This window comes from Barbus barbus (genome assembly GCF_936440315.1).
Source record: "Barbus barbus genome assembly, chromosome: 46".
NCBI classification, from domain to species: Eukaryota; Metazoa; Chordata; class Actinopteri; order Cypriniformes; family Cyprinidae; genus Barbus; species Barbus barbus.
The window spans coordinates 24,142,959-24,155,633 of NC_136724.1; the positions used below are offsets into that span (position 1 = coordinate 24,142,959).

Below are 12,675 nucleotides of genomic sequence, written 5' to 3' on the forward strand. Positions count from 1 at the left end.
AACACTGCATTATTTTGCGGCAGCTTGCATTTTTGACTGAAATCCTGGTGGGACTGATTGCTAATATACAGTCTCACTTCATGTTTGGGGTCTTCATGGTCAGATTCATCAATATGATACAGGCAAATAAAAATCAGGTTTATCTGAAGATCACTTGACGCTGTTTTTGATGAATGTGAAAAAATGAGGTAAATGGCGATGATGAAAAAATTGGGTAAAAAGTTAAAATGTTAGTGAAGTTTTGAACTATTGGTGGCACAAATGGTTTTTGACAGCTAAATATATCTTCCAGAAGAAAGAGCTCAGAGAAAAGATTCCTAAGAGATTTCCAGAGATATTTTGTAAGCAGCATCTCTTTGAAAAGAATATGATCAGATGAGAGTCTGACTGATGATTATATAATAAGACACTTGTTAAATGTTTCTCTGTGAGTCTCCTGTCACAGCAGGATCTGCTCAAGTCCACTATGATCCTGTTCTTCTAGATCTGTGTTACCTGCAGGAACTGGATATGATCCTGTGTTTGTGAAAGCTGCTCCAGCTCAGCGTCTCTCCTCCTCAGATCATTGATCTCCTGCTCCATTCTCTCCAGTCGTTCTTCAGCTCGACTCAATGCAGTCTTTTCCTGATCTCTGATCAGCCGTATCAGCTCAGAGCGGCTTCGCTGTTAGGACACAAATTCAAATTCAAATTCAAATTTTATTTGTCACATACATATACATACGTAGTACGACATGTAGTGAAATGTATTGTACGACTGTCCAACAAATTGTCCAACAAAATTAGAAAAACCTCAAGTTTACAAAAATACAAATAGAAAAATTACAGTAAACATATATACAGAAATAAACTAGCAATAAAATAAAATAACAAATAGATATGAGAATAAAAAATAGAATATGATTCTATATAGATTCTATAAAAAGTAAAGTGTATGTCAGTGATAAAGTGTCCGTGTGCTGTGCAGTGCAGTAAAGTGTATAAGTGAGTAAAAGGATACTAAAGACAAAGACAAATGGTATGTAAGTCCCACTCATTTATCCTTTCGTAACCTTCTACAAATTAGTGCAGATTGTACTTGAAAAATGTGCAAAGTGGAAGTGTGGGGTGATGTGATTAGAGTGGAGAGTGGTTAAGACTCCGAATGGCCTGCGGGAAGAAGCTCCTCCTCATTCTCTCTGTGTTCGCCTTCATGGAGCGGAAGCGTCTCCCTGAACGCAGCAGAGAAAAGAGTCCATTGTTGGGATGGCTGAGGTCCTTCACTATCTTCCTGGCCCTGGTCAGGCACCGCTTGCTGTAGATGTCCTGCAGGTCAGGGAGCTCGGTGTGAATGGTACGTTCCGCTGAACGCACCACCCTCTGGAGGGCTCGTCTGTCCTGCATAGTGCAGTTCCCGAACCAGGAAGTGATGCTGCCCGTCAGGACGCTCTCGATGGTGCAGGTGTAAAAAGTCTTAAGCACCCGAGAGGGAAGTCTAAAGTCCTTTAAGCGTCTCAGATGGTACAGACGCTGCCTTGCCTTCTTCACCAGGGTGCTGGTATGACAGGACCAAGTCAAGTCCTGCGGGATGTGAACACCCAGGTATCTGAAGCTGTCCACTCTCTCCACTGGAGTCCCGCTGATCGTGATCGGCTGGTACGACCGCTCCTGCTTCGTACTGAAGTCCACTATCAGCTCCTTAGTTTTGCTGATGTTCAGGTGTAGACTATTCACCTGGCACCAACTCTCCAGGTTCTTAATCTCCTGTATGTAGGCCGTCTCGTCGTTGTCTGAGATCAGGCCCAACACAACGGTGTCATCAGCAAACTTGATGATGGTGGTGGAGATGGAAGTGGCCACACAGTCATAAGTGTACAGTGAGTACAGCAGGGGGCTCAGAACACAACCTTGAGGGGCTCCAGTGCTTCGGGTGATGGAGGATGAGGTGTGTTTACCCATCCGTACGGCTTGCTGTCTGTCCTTCAGGAAGCTGGAGATCCATTGGCACAAGTATGTGCTGAGACCAAGGACCTCCACCTTGGAGGTGAGTGTGGAGGGAATTATGGTGTTAAACGCTGAACTGTAGTCCACAAACAGCATTTTTACATAATTCCCTTTTCTGCAGTCCAGGTGACTTGTTGTGGTGTGGAGGAGGTGTGAGATGGCATCCTCCGTGGAGCGGTTATGTCTGTATGCAAACTGTAGTGGATCCAGTGTGTCTGGTAGTGATGCAATGATGAAGTCTCTGACCAGTCTCTCAAAGCACTTCATCACCACTGATGTGAGGGCTACAGGGCGATAGTCGTTTAGGCAGGTGGGCTGCGGTTTCTTGGGGACAGGAACAATGGTGGACTGCTTAAAGCATGAGGGGACTATGGACTGTTCCAGGGAGAGGTTGAAGATCTCGGTGAACACCGGTGCTAGCTGGTCAGCGCAGGCCTTCAGAACCCGACCTGTGATGCCATCTGGTCCTGCTGCCTTCCTGATGTTCACTCTCCTGAATGCCCTCCTCACGTCATGCTCCGTGATGGTGAATACGTTGTCCTCACCGGCTTCCTCAGCGTGCATGCAGTTAGCACTGCTAGCGCCGTTAGCGTGATTAGCTGCAGCCTCGAAGCGAGCATAAAAAGTGTTCAGCTCGTCAGCCAGAGAGGCGTCCGCATTCCCCGATCTGGAGGGTGGTGTTTTATAGTCCGTGATGGTTCTAAGTCCCTGCCACAGGCTCCTAGAGTCGCCATGTTGGAATTGCGACTCTAGTTTCCTCCCGTAGCGCTGCTTCGCCTCCTTCACCGATCTGCGCACGCTGTAAGATGCAGCCTTGTAGTCATCCATGTTCCCGGTGATGAGCCCTGTGTTGTAGGCAGCGGAGCGGGATCTCAGGGCGTCGCGGATGGTTTTATCCACCCACGGCTTCTGGTTGGGAAACGTCCTGATGATGGTTTTCTGCACCGTATCATCCATTAGTTTCTCTATAAATCCCACAACCGCTTCCGTAAACAAGCTGACGTCATCAGAGCTGCGCCGGAACATGTCCCAGTCTGCGTCATCTAGCGCGTCCTGCAGAGCGGCCACCGATTGGTCCGTCCAGCGTTGGACCTCCCTCTGCACCGGGGCTTCCTGTTTCAGCCTCTGTTTGTAAACAGGCATGAGGAAGATGGCGGCATGGTCCGATTTCCCAAACGGTGGTTGTGACTGTGCCTTGTAGCTGTTCTTGTATGGGGTGTAACAGTGATCTAATGTCCTTTCGCCCCTGGTGGGGCAGCTGATGTGCTGATGGAAGTTCGGCAGTGCACGCTTGAGGTTGGCACTGTTGAAATCTCCCAAAACAATGAATGCGGCGTCCCGGTGCTGTGTCTGGTGAAGGTGTAGTGTTTCATGTAAATCCCATATCGCAGTGTCCGTGTCCGCTTGAGGTGGAATATAAACGGCACTGACGATGACCGAGCTAAATTCCCGAGGGAGATAAAAAGGGCGACATTTGATGGTCAGAAGTTCAAGATTCGGTGTGCAGGAGCGTGAGAGGGGTACAATGCTCGCGCTGTCGCACCAGTGTTTGTTCACCATCAGACATACTCCACCTCCCCTAGTCTTCCCCGAGTCCAGCGTTCTGTCCATGCGGTAAACCGAGAAGAACTCGGCCGGCTGGATGGCGTGGTCTGGTACCGCTGGGTTCAGCCATGTCTCGGTGAAGCAGAGAAGGTTGCAGTCCCGAATGTCCCTCTGGAACCTGACTCTTGCCCTGAGGTCATCGAGTTTGTTATCCAGCGACTGGACATTGGCGAGCAGGACACTTGGTAGGGGAGCGCAGTGTGCGCGCGCCCTCAGCCTGTTCCTGACGCCGGCTCGTTTCCCTCGAGGACGCCGGTACGGGTCGCGTCCTTTGTTCCTCCTCAGGATCTCGCTTGGCCAGGATGGGTCCGGGTTCAAAATCGGCGAAAGGTTAGTGCATTGTGCACCAATAGAAATAAGAGTGGCCCTGTCGTATGTAAGAATGGCCATCTTACAAAAAGAAACCGGTGTTTATAGTTAACAATACGAAAAAATAACAAAAAAAGACAAAGTTTGGTCGGAGCAGTCGTGACGGCAGCCGATCTCACCGGCGCCATCAAGCACTTGTCACACAGTGATTCAGGCTTCAGTGAGTCTGAACTGAGACTGAGACAAACTTCTCTTCTTCTCCAGACTCACCTTATGAGACTCCACAGCCTCTCTCAGCTCCTGAAGATCTTTCTCTTCCTGCTGGATTCTCTGCTGGAACGTCTTCTGCGTCTCCTTCAGCTGCTTCTGCAGGACAAACAGATGATAGTAAATATCACAGAAAACTACTGGCACTAAATCATCATGTGAACAGATGAATGAACTAAACATAGGGTGAGGCAGGTTAAAGGTCATTTATCTCAACTGAAACCAATGGCTGTAGGTTCAAAAAGTGATAATCGGTTACAAACAATGTACATGAATTATTGTGAAGTATAAGGACTGTCTTACACTGCAAGTTTAACCCATAAGAACCCGGACCAATTTCTCCTTATAGGAAAATTATGGGGCATATAAAACAAACCAAATGGACCACTTATAACATGTTTCTGCAGTGGTTTTTGAAATACAACCCCTCCTTGTTGACGATCTGTAATGTTACATATATGACACATTGGGCGTTTATGATAAATTTTTCATGTTACATATGTGTTACATTGGGCGTTCATTTCTCAATTGAAAAAAATATGTTAATATTATTTTTTGCTAAATAATATTTTTTTCTGTTTATTTGCTTTTCCACAACATATATTAAAATAATTAATTTTCTGGGAAGATAAAACAAAAACCTTTTTCAGAAGTAATACAGTTTTTGTATTTTATTTGCTTTGCCACAACATATTTCAATACCACATAACTGTGACCATTAAGTTTTACAACTCTTTTGTAACATACCAAAATTCTACCTTTTCAGGTATATGGTTTAACCAGAAATTAATTTTTTAATTTCTTTTTCACAACTCAAAAATGTGTGAACTGAATAAAAATAAACAACTACCTCACACTGGAGGTCAACATGTTAAACGTGTACGTAGATTTGTCAAAATATGCTTTGAAATGAGCAGCAGAAAATATATAACACTAAAATAACTGAATCGGCTAAATTAATTGAACAGCTCATTACCATTTTTCTTAAAGGGATAGTTCACCCAAAAATGAAAATGATACCCCCAGGGCATCCAAGATGTAGGTGACTTTGTTTCTTCAGTAGAACACAAATTAAGATTTTTAACTTAAACCGTTGCAGTCTGTCACTCATATAATGGCAGTTAATGGGTCTCACGGCGACCCATTAACATACACAGACAAAACCAAATTAAACCCTGTGGCTCCTGACGATATCCGTGCGGCGGATCAGAGGTAAAAAAAATATATAAATACTGTTCAGTCTCTTGCACAGATCGATCGTTTCGTGTCTTTAGACCTCAATGTATCGTCACGAGCTGCAGGGTTTAATTTGGTTTTGTCTGTGTATGAGTCCCATTAACTGCCATTATATGACTGACAGACTGCAATAGTTTGAGTTAAAATTCTTTGTTTGTGTTCTACTGAAGAAACAAAGTCACCTACATCTTGGATGCCCTGGGGGTAAGGAGATAAACATCAAATTTACATTTTTGGGTGAACTATCCCTTTAATGTGACAAATACGTCACATCAAAATTCCACCTACTTTTATAAGGTTAATAGCCCGATGTGACATATATGTCACCACAATATCTTTGTAACTTGTTTTATATCAATTTGTTAAAGAAATGTATTAAAATCAGGTTAAGATTCATCTAGGATATGTTATTAAAATATTAGAATTGTTCCATGGGTTGAAACATACCTTTTAGTAACAAAAACAAGCGTTTTAAAAATTGCTGATACTGCAATGTGCTAACCAGACAGAACACCATTTTGTAAATGATGCTATGGCACACATTGTGACATGGCTGAATATGGGTGTTCATTATATGTCACTTAGGGACTTCCTGAGTTGAAAGTGAGGGATAATGGTTTAAAAAGACCTTTCCAGATAATCACCAGTGTTTGTGACACCCGTCTCACTGTAGGTTCTTATTTAAGTATTGTAAAAGTGAAACTGACAGATGTAGAGCTTCACACTGACAGTGTTTCTGTGTCTGTAATTAAGCTGTGACTCTAAACAGAAAACAAATGCACTTATTGGATCACTACACTGAGTATTAAATTGATCGCTAGTTATAAATACCTGTTTCTCTGTCCTCTGTGCTGCAGCTGATACAGTGTCGTGGTTTTTATGTTCATCCATCGTACACAGCACACATATACATTTCTGGTCAGTACGACAGAAAACCTCAAGGAGCTTCTCATGTTTCTGGCAGATCATCTCCTGCAGTCGTCCAGTGGCGTGGATCATTTTGTGTGTCTTACATGAATGTAATTCCTCATGACGGTCAAAATGATTCTGACAGTAAGATTTCAGACACACCAGACAGGACTTGACGGCTTTGTATTTTCTTCCAGTACAGCTGTCACACTCCACATCTCCATCTCCTGCGTAACAGTCAGCAGGTAGTTTGATCTTCTTCAGTTTCTCCACCAGTTCAGCCAGCTTGGTGTTTGTAGCAGGTCTTGGACTGAAGGTCTGTCTGCACTGAGGGCAGCTGTAGACTCTCTTCTGATCCTCCTGAACCCAGCAGTCTGTAATACAGCTCTTACAGTAACTGTGTCCACACTGGATGGTCACTGGATCCTTCAGGAGATCCACACACACTGAACACATCAACTCGTCCTGAGAGAATCTGGCTTCTGCCATTTTACTGCATGAATACAGAGACACAAACACACGACAGCTCGACTGCACTTAAGTTTCTCTTTCCCTGAACTCATGTGATTCCTGATTCCTGGTTCTGTGCTTGAGTGACGTGTGTAAAACAGGCGTGTCTGTGAGTCTGTAAAGCAGTTTCAACACCACTGGAAGGCAAGCCTGCAGTCTTTAGTTAAGTTGGTGTGTCTCAGCCTTAAAGGTAGGGTAGGTGATTTCGTAAAGGCTAACGATAGCAAACTAGCTTTCAAAGCAAGATCCACACACTTCCTGCATAATCGCTCTGCAAAGCCATGCCTCCTCCAAAAAACATGAACGTGCACAGGCAGACCAGAGGCTAACTGGTGGTACAATAAGAAATGGTGTTGGTGGAGTGTTAAATGCAATGCTGTCAGATTACCTCATGTCTCATTCACCAATGAGAAAACATTACAGTACAAAGCGCATAATATTACAATGATAAAAAAATAAAAAATAAAAATAAATAAATAAATAAAGATGGCGCCGGTGAGATCGGCTGCCGTCACGACTGCTCCGACCAAACTTTGTCTTCTTTTGTTATTTTTTCGTATTGTTAACTATAAACACCGGTTTCTTTTTGTAAGATGGCCATTCTTACATACGACAGGGCCACTCTTATTTCTATTGGTGCACAATGCACTAACCTTTCGCCGTTTTTGAACCCGGACCCATCCTGGCCAAGCGAGATCCTGAGGAGGAACAAAGGACGCGACCCGTACCGGCGTCCTCGAGGGAAACGAGCCGGCGTCAGGAACAGGCTGAGGGCGCGCGCACACTGCGCTCCCCTACCAAGTGTCCTGCTCGCCAATGTCCAGTCGCTGGATAACAAACTCGATGACCTCAGGGCAAGAGTCAGGTTCCAGAGGGACATTCGGGACTGCAACCTTCTCTGCTTCACCGAGACATGGCTGAACCCAGCGGTACCAGACCACGCCATCCAGCCGGCCGAGTTCTTCTCGGTTTACCGCATGGACAGAACGCTGGACTCGGGGAAGACTAGGGGAGGTGGAGTATGTCTGATGGTGAACAAACACTGGTGCGACAGCGCGAGCATTGTACCCCTCTCACGCTCCTGCACACCGAATCTTGAACTTCTGACCATCAAATGTCGCCCTTTTTATCTCCCTCGGGAATTTAGCTCGGTCATCGTCAGTGCCGTTTATATTCCACCTCAAGCGGACACGGACACTGCGATATGGGATTTACATGAAACACTACACCTTCACCAGACACAGCACCGGGACGCCGCATTCATTGTTTTGGGAGATTTCAATAGTGCCAACCTCAAGCGTGCACTGCCGAACTTCCATCAGCACATCAGCTGCCCCACCAGGGGCGAAAGGACATTAGATCACTGTTACACCCCATACAAGAACAGCTACAAGGCACAGTCACAACCACCGTTTGGGAAATCGGACCATGCCGCCATCTTCCTCATGCCTGTTTACAAACAGAGGCTGAAACAGGAAGCCCCGGTGCAGAGGGAGGTCCAACGCTGGACGGACCAATCGGTGGCCGCTCTGCAGGACGCGCTAGATGACGCAGACTGGGACATGTTTCGGCGCAGCTCTGATGACGTCAACTTGTTTACGGAAGCGGTTGTGGGATTTATAGAGAAACTAATGGATGATACGGTGCAGAAAACCATCATCAGGACGTTTCCCAACCAGAAGCCGTGGGTGGATAAAACCATCCGCGACGCCCTGAGATCCCGCTCCGCTGCCTACAACACAGGGCTCATCACCGGGAACATGGATGACTACAAGGCTGCATCTTACAGCGTGCGCAGATCGGTGAAGGAGGCGAAGCAGCGCTACGGGAGGAAACTAGAGTCGCAATTCCAACATGGCGACTCTAGGAACCTGTGGCAGGGACTTAGAACCATCACGGACTATAAAACACCACCCTCCAGATCGGGGAATGCGGACGCTTCTCTGGCTGACGAGCTGAACACTTTTTATGCTCGCTTCGAGGCTGCAGCTAATCATGCTAGTGGCGCTAGCAGTGCTAACTGCATGCACGCTGAGGAAGCCGGTGAAGACAACGTGTTCACCATCACGGAGCATGAGGTGAGGAGGGCATTCAGGAGAGTGAACATCAGGAAGGCAGCAGGACCAGATGGCATCACAGGTCGGGTTCTGAAGGCCTGCGCTGACCAGCTAGCACCGGTGTTCACCGAGATCTTCAACCTCTCCCTGGAACAGTCCATAGTCCCCTCATGCTTTAAGCAGTCCACCATTGTTCCTGTCCCCAAGAAACCCCAGCCCACCTGCCTAAACGACTATCGCCCTGTAGCCCTCACATCAGTGGTGATGAAGTGCTTTGAGAGACTGGTCAGAGACTTCATCATTGCATCACTACCAGACACACTGGATCCACTACAGTTTGCATACAGGCATAACCGCTCCACGGAGGATGCCATCTCACACCTCCTCCACACCACAACAAGTCACCTGGACTGCAGAAAAGGGAATTATGTAAAAATGCTGTTTGTGGACTACAGTTCAGCGTTTAACACCATAATTCCCTCCACACTCACCTCCAAGTTGGAGGTCCTTGGTCTCAGCACATACTTGTGCCAATGGATCTCCAGCTTCCTGAAGGACAGACAGCAAGCCGTACGGATGGGTAAACACACCTCATCCTCCATCACCCGAAGCACTGGAGCCCCTCAAGGTTGTGTTCTGAGCCCCCTGCTGTACTCACTGTACACTTATGACTGTGTGGCCACTTCCATCTCCACCACCATCATCAAGTTTGCTGATGACACCGTTGTGTTGGGCCTGATCTCAGACAACGACGAGACGGCCTACATACAGGAGATTAAGAACCTGGAGAGTTGGTGCCAGGTGAATAGTCTACACCTGAACATCAGCAAAACTAAGGAGCTGATAGTGGACTTCAGTTCGAAGCAGGAGCGGTCATACCAGCCGATCACGATCAGCGGGACTCCAGTGGAGAGAGTGGACAGCTTCAGATACCTGGGTGTTCACATCACGCAGGACTTGACTTGGTCCTGTCATACCAGCACCCTGGTGAAGAAGGCCAGGCAGCGTCTGTACCATCTGAGACACTTAAAGGACTTTAGACTTCCCTCTCGGGTGCTTAAGACTTTTTACACCTGCACCATCGAGAGCGTCCTGACGGGCAGCATCACTTCCTGGTTCGGGAACTGCACTATGCAGGACAGACGAGCCCTCCAGAGGGTGGTGCGTTCAGCGGAACGTACCATTCACACCGAGCTCCCTGACCTGCAGGACATCTACAGCAAGCGGTGCCTGACCAGGGCCAGGAAGATAGTGAAGGACCTCAGCCATCCCAACAATGGACTCTTTTCTCTGCTGCGTTCAGGGAGGCGCTTCCGCTCCATGAAGGCGAACACAGAGAGAATGAGGAGGAGCTTCTTCCCGCAGGCCATTCGGAGTCTTAACCACTCTCCACTCTAATCACATCACCCCACACTTCCACTTTGCACATTTTCAAATACAATCTGCACTAATTTGTAGAAGGTTACGAAAGGATAAATGAGTGGGACTTACATAACATTTGTCTTTGTCTTTAGTATTCCTTTTACTCACTTATACACTTTACTGCACTGCACAGCACACGGACACTTTATCACTGACATACACTTTACTTTTTATAGAATCTATATAGAATCATATTCTATTTTTATTCTTCATATCTATTTTTATTCTCATATCTATTTGTTATTTTATTTTATTGCTAGTTTATTTCTGTATATATGTTTACTGTAATTTTTCTATTTGTATTTTTGTAAACTTTGAGGTTTTTCTTAATTTTGTTGGACAATTTGTTGGACAGTCGTACAATACATTTCACTACATGTCGTACTATGTATGTATATGTATGTGACAAATAAAATTTGAATTTGAATTTGAATTTGATAGCACCTTTTATTCTCGCTGGAACACGCTGATGATGTATCATGTCTGCGCAAACAGGGTGTCCAGAGGTATGCAGATACATATTTTGACAGGCAGCTAGGACAGCCTATTTTAATGTACGGACCGAACATTTTGATTGGACAAACATTTTATGGTCCTACACCTTCCACAAATTATATAAATACATCAGTTTAGACCACTTAACTTAGTGATTGCAATCGGGATGTGAAGAGATTTGGTGAAGTGACATTCAGCCAGGTATGGTGACCCATACTCGGAATTCGTGCTCTGCATTTAACCCATCCAACATGCACACACACAGCAGTGAACACACACACACACACACACACACACACACACACCGTGAACACACACCCGGAGCAGTGGGCATTTATGCTGCGGCGCCCGGGGAGCAGTTTGGGGTTCGGTGCCTTGCTCAAGGGCACCTCAGTCGTGGTATTGAGAGTGGAGAGAGCGCTGGACATTCACTCCCCCCACCTACAATCCCTGCCGGCCGGAGACTCGAACCCACAACCTTTGGGTTACGAGTCCGACTCTCTAACCATTAGGCCATGAAGTCCACTATGATCCTGTTCTTCTAGATCTGTGTTACCTGCAGGAACTGGATGTGATCCTGTGTTTGTGAAAGCTGCTCCAGCTCAGCGTCTCTCCTCCTCAGATCATTGATCTCCTGCTCCAGTCGCTCCAGTCGTCCTTCAGCTCGACTCAATGCAGTCTTTTCCTGATCTCTGATCAGCCGTATCAGCTCAGAGCGGCTTCTGTCAATGGAGCAGATGAGCTCAGTAAAGATCCACTCACTGTCCTCCACTGCTGTCTGTGCAGAGCTCTGTTAGGACACACAGTGATTCAGGCTTCAGTGAGTCTGAACTGAGACTGAGACAAACTTCTCTTCTTCTCCAGACTCACCTTATGAGACTCCACAGCCTCTCTCAGCTGCTGAAGATCTTTCTCTCTCTGCTGGATTCTCTGCTGGAACGTCTTCTGCGTCTCCTTCAGCTGCTTCTGCAGGACAAACACATGATAGTGAATCTCACAGAAAACTACTGGCACTAAATCATCATGTGAACAGATGAATCCAGTACAAGTGGAACTGATAACTAATGGCTGTAGATTTAAACTCTAGAAGGGACGATTGATCATTTACCACCATTGTATATGAATTAATGTAAAGATTCAAGCCTGTTTCACTCTACAAGTGTAAGTGTTATAAAAATTAAACTGACACACAAGTAGAGCTTCAAATTGAAAGTGTTTCTGCATCATTAATCTGTGGCTCTACACAGAAAATAAAGGAACTGTTGGATCACTACACTGATTATTAACTTGATCGCTAGTTATAAATACCTGTTCCTCTGTCCTCTGTGCTGCAGCTGATACAGTGTCGTGGTTTTTATGTTCATCCATCGTACACAGCACACATATACATTGTTGGTCAGTAATACACATTACATTTCCAGATGTTTCTCATGTTTCTGGCAGATCATCTCCTGCAGTCGTCCAGTGGCATCGATCACTTTGTGTGGCTTACGTGAATGAAATTTTTCATGACGGTCAAAATGAGTTTGACAGTAAGATTCCTGACACACCAGACAGGACTTGACGGCTTTGTATTTTCTTCCAGTACAGCTGTCACACTGCACATCTCCATCTCCAGCATAACAGTCAGCAGGTAGTTTGATCTTCTTCAGTTTCTCCACCAGTTCAGCCAGCATGGTGTTTGTAGCTAAAGCAGGTCTTGGACTGAAGGTCTGTCTGCACTGAGGGCAGCTGTAGACTCTCTTCTGATCCTCCTGATCCCAGCAGTCTGTAATACAGCTCTTACAGTAACTGTGTCCACACTGGATGCTCACTGGATCCTTCAGGAGATCCAGACACAGAGAACACATCAACTCATCCTGAGAAAATCTGACTTCTGCCAT

At 46.0% G+C, this 12,675-nt stretch overlaps 1 pseudogene across 1 annotated transcript in view; it reads right to left on the minus strand.

Moving 5' to 3' along the window:
• LOC306865330 overlaps positions 1–12,675 on the minus strand; it is a 29,678-nt pseudogene extending 17,003 nt beyond the window's left edge. The window contains exons 1-7 of the transcript in view: positions 12,101–12,675; positions 11,663–11,758; positions 11,349–11,582; positions 7,038–7,147; positions 6,231–6,801; positions 4,167–4,262; positions 496–663 (exon numbers count right to left, since the gene is read on the minus strand). The product of the transcript in view is annotated as an uncharacterized misc_RNA (transcript). The remainder of the gene's footprint in view (positions 1–495; positions 664–4,166; positions 4,263–6,230; positions 6,802–7,037; positions 7,148–11,348; positions 11,583–11,662; positions 11,759–12,100) is intronic.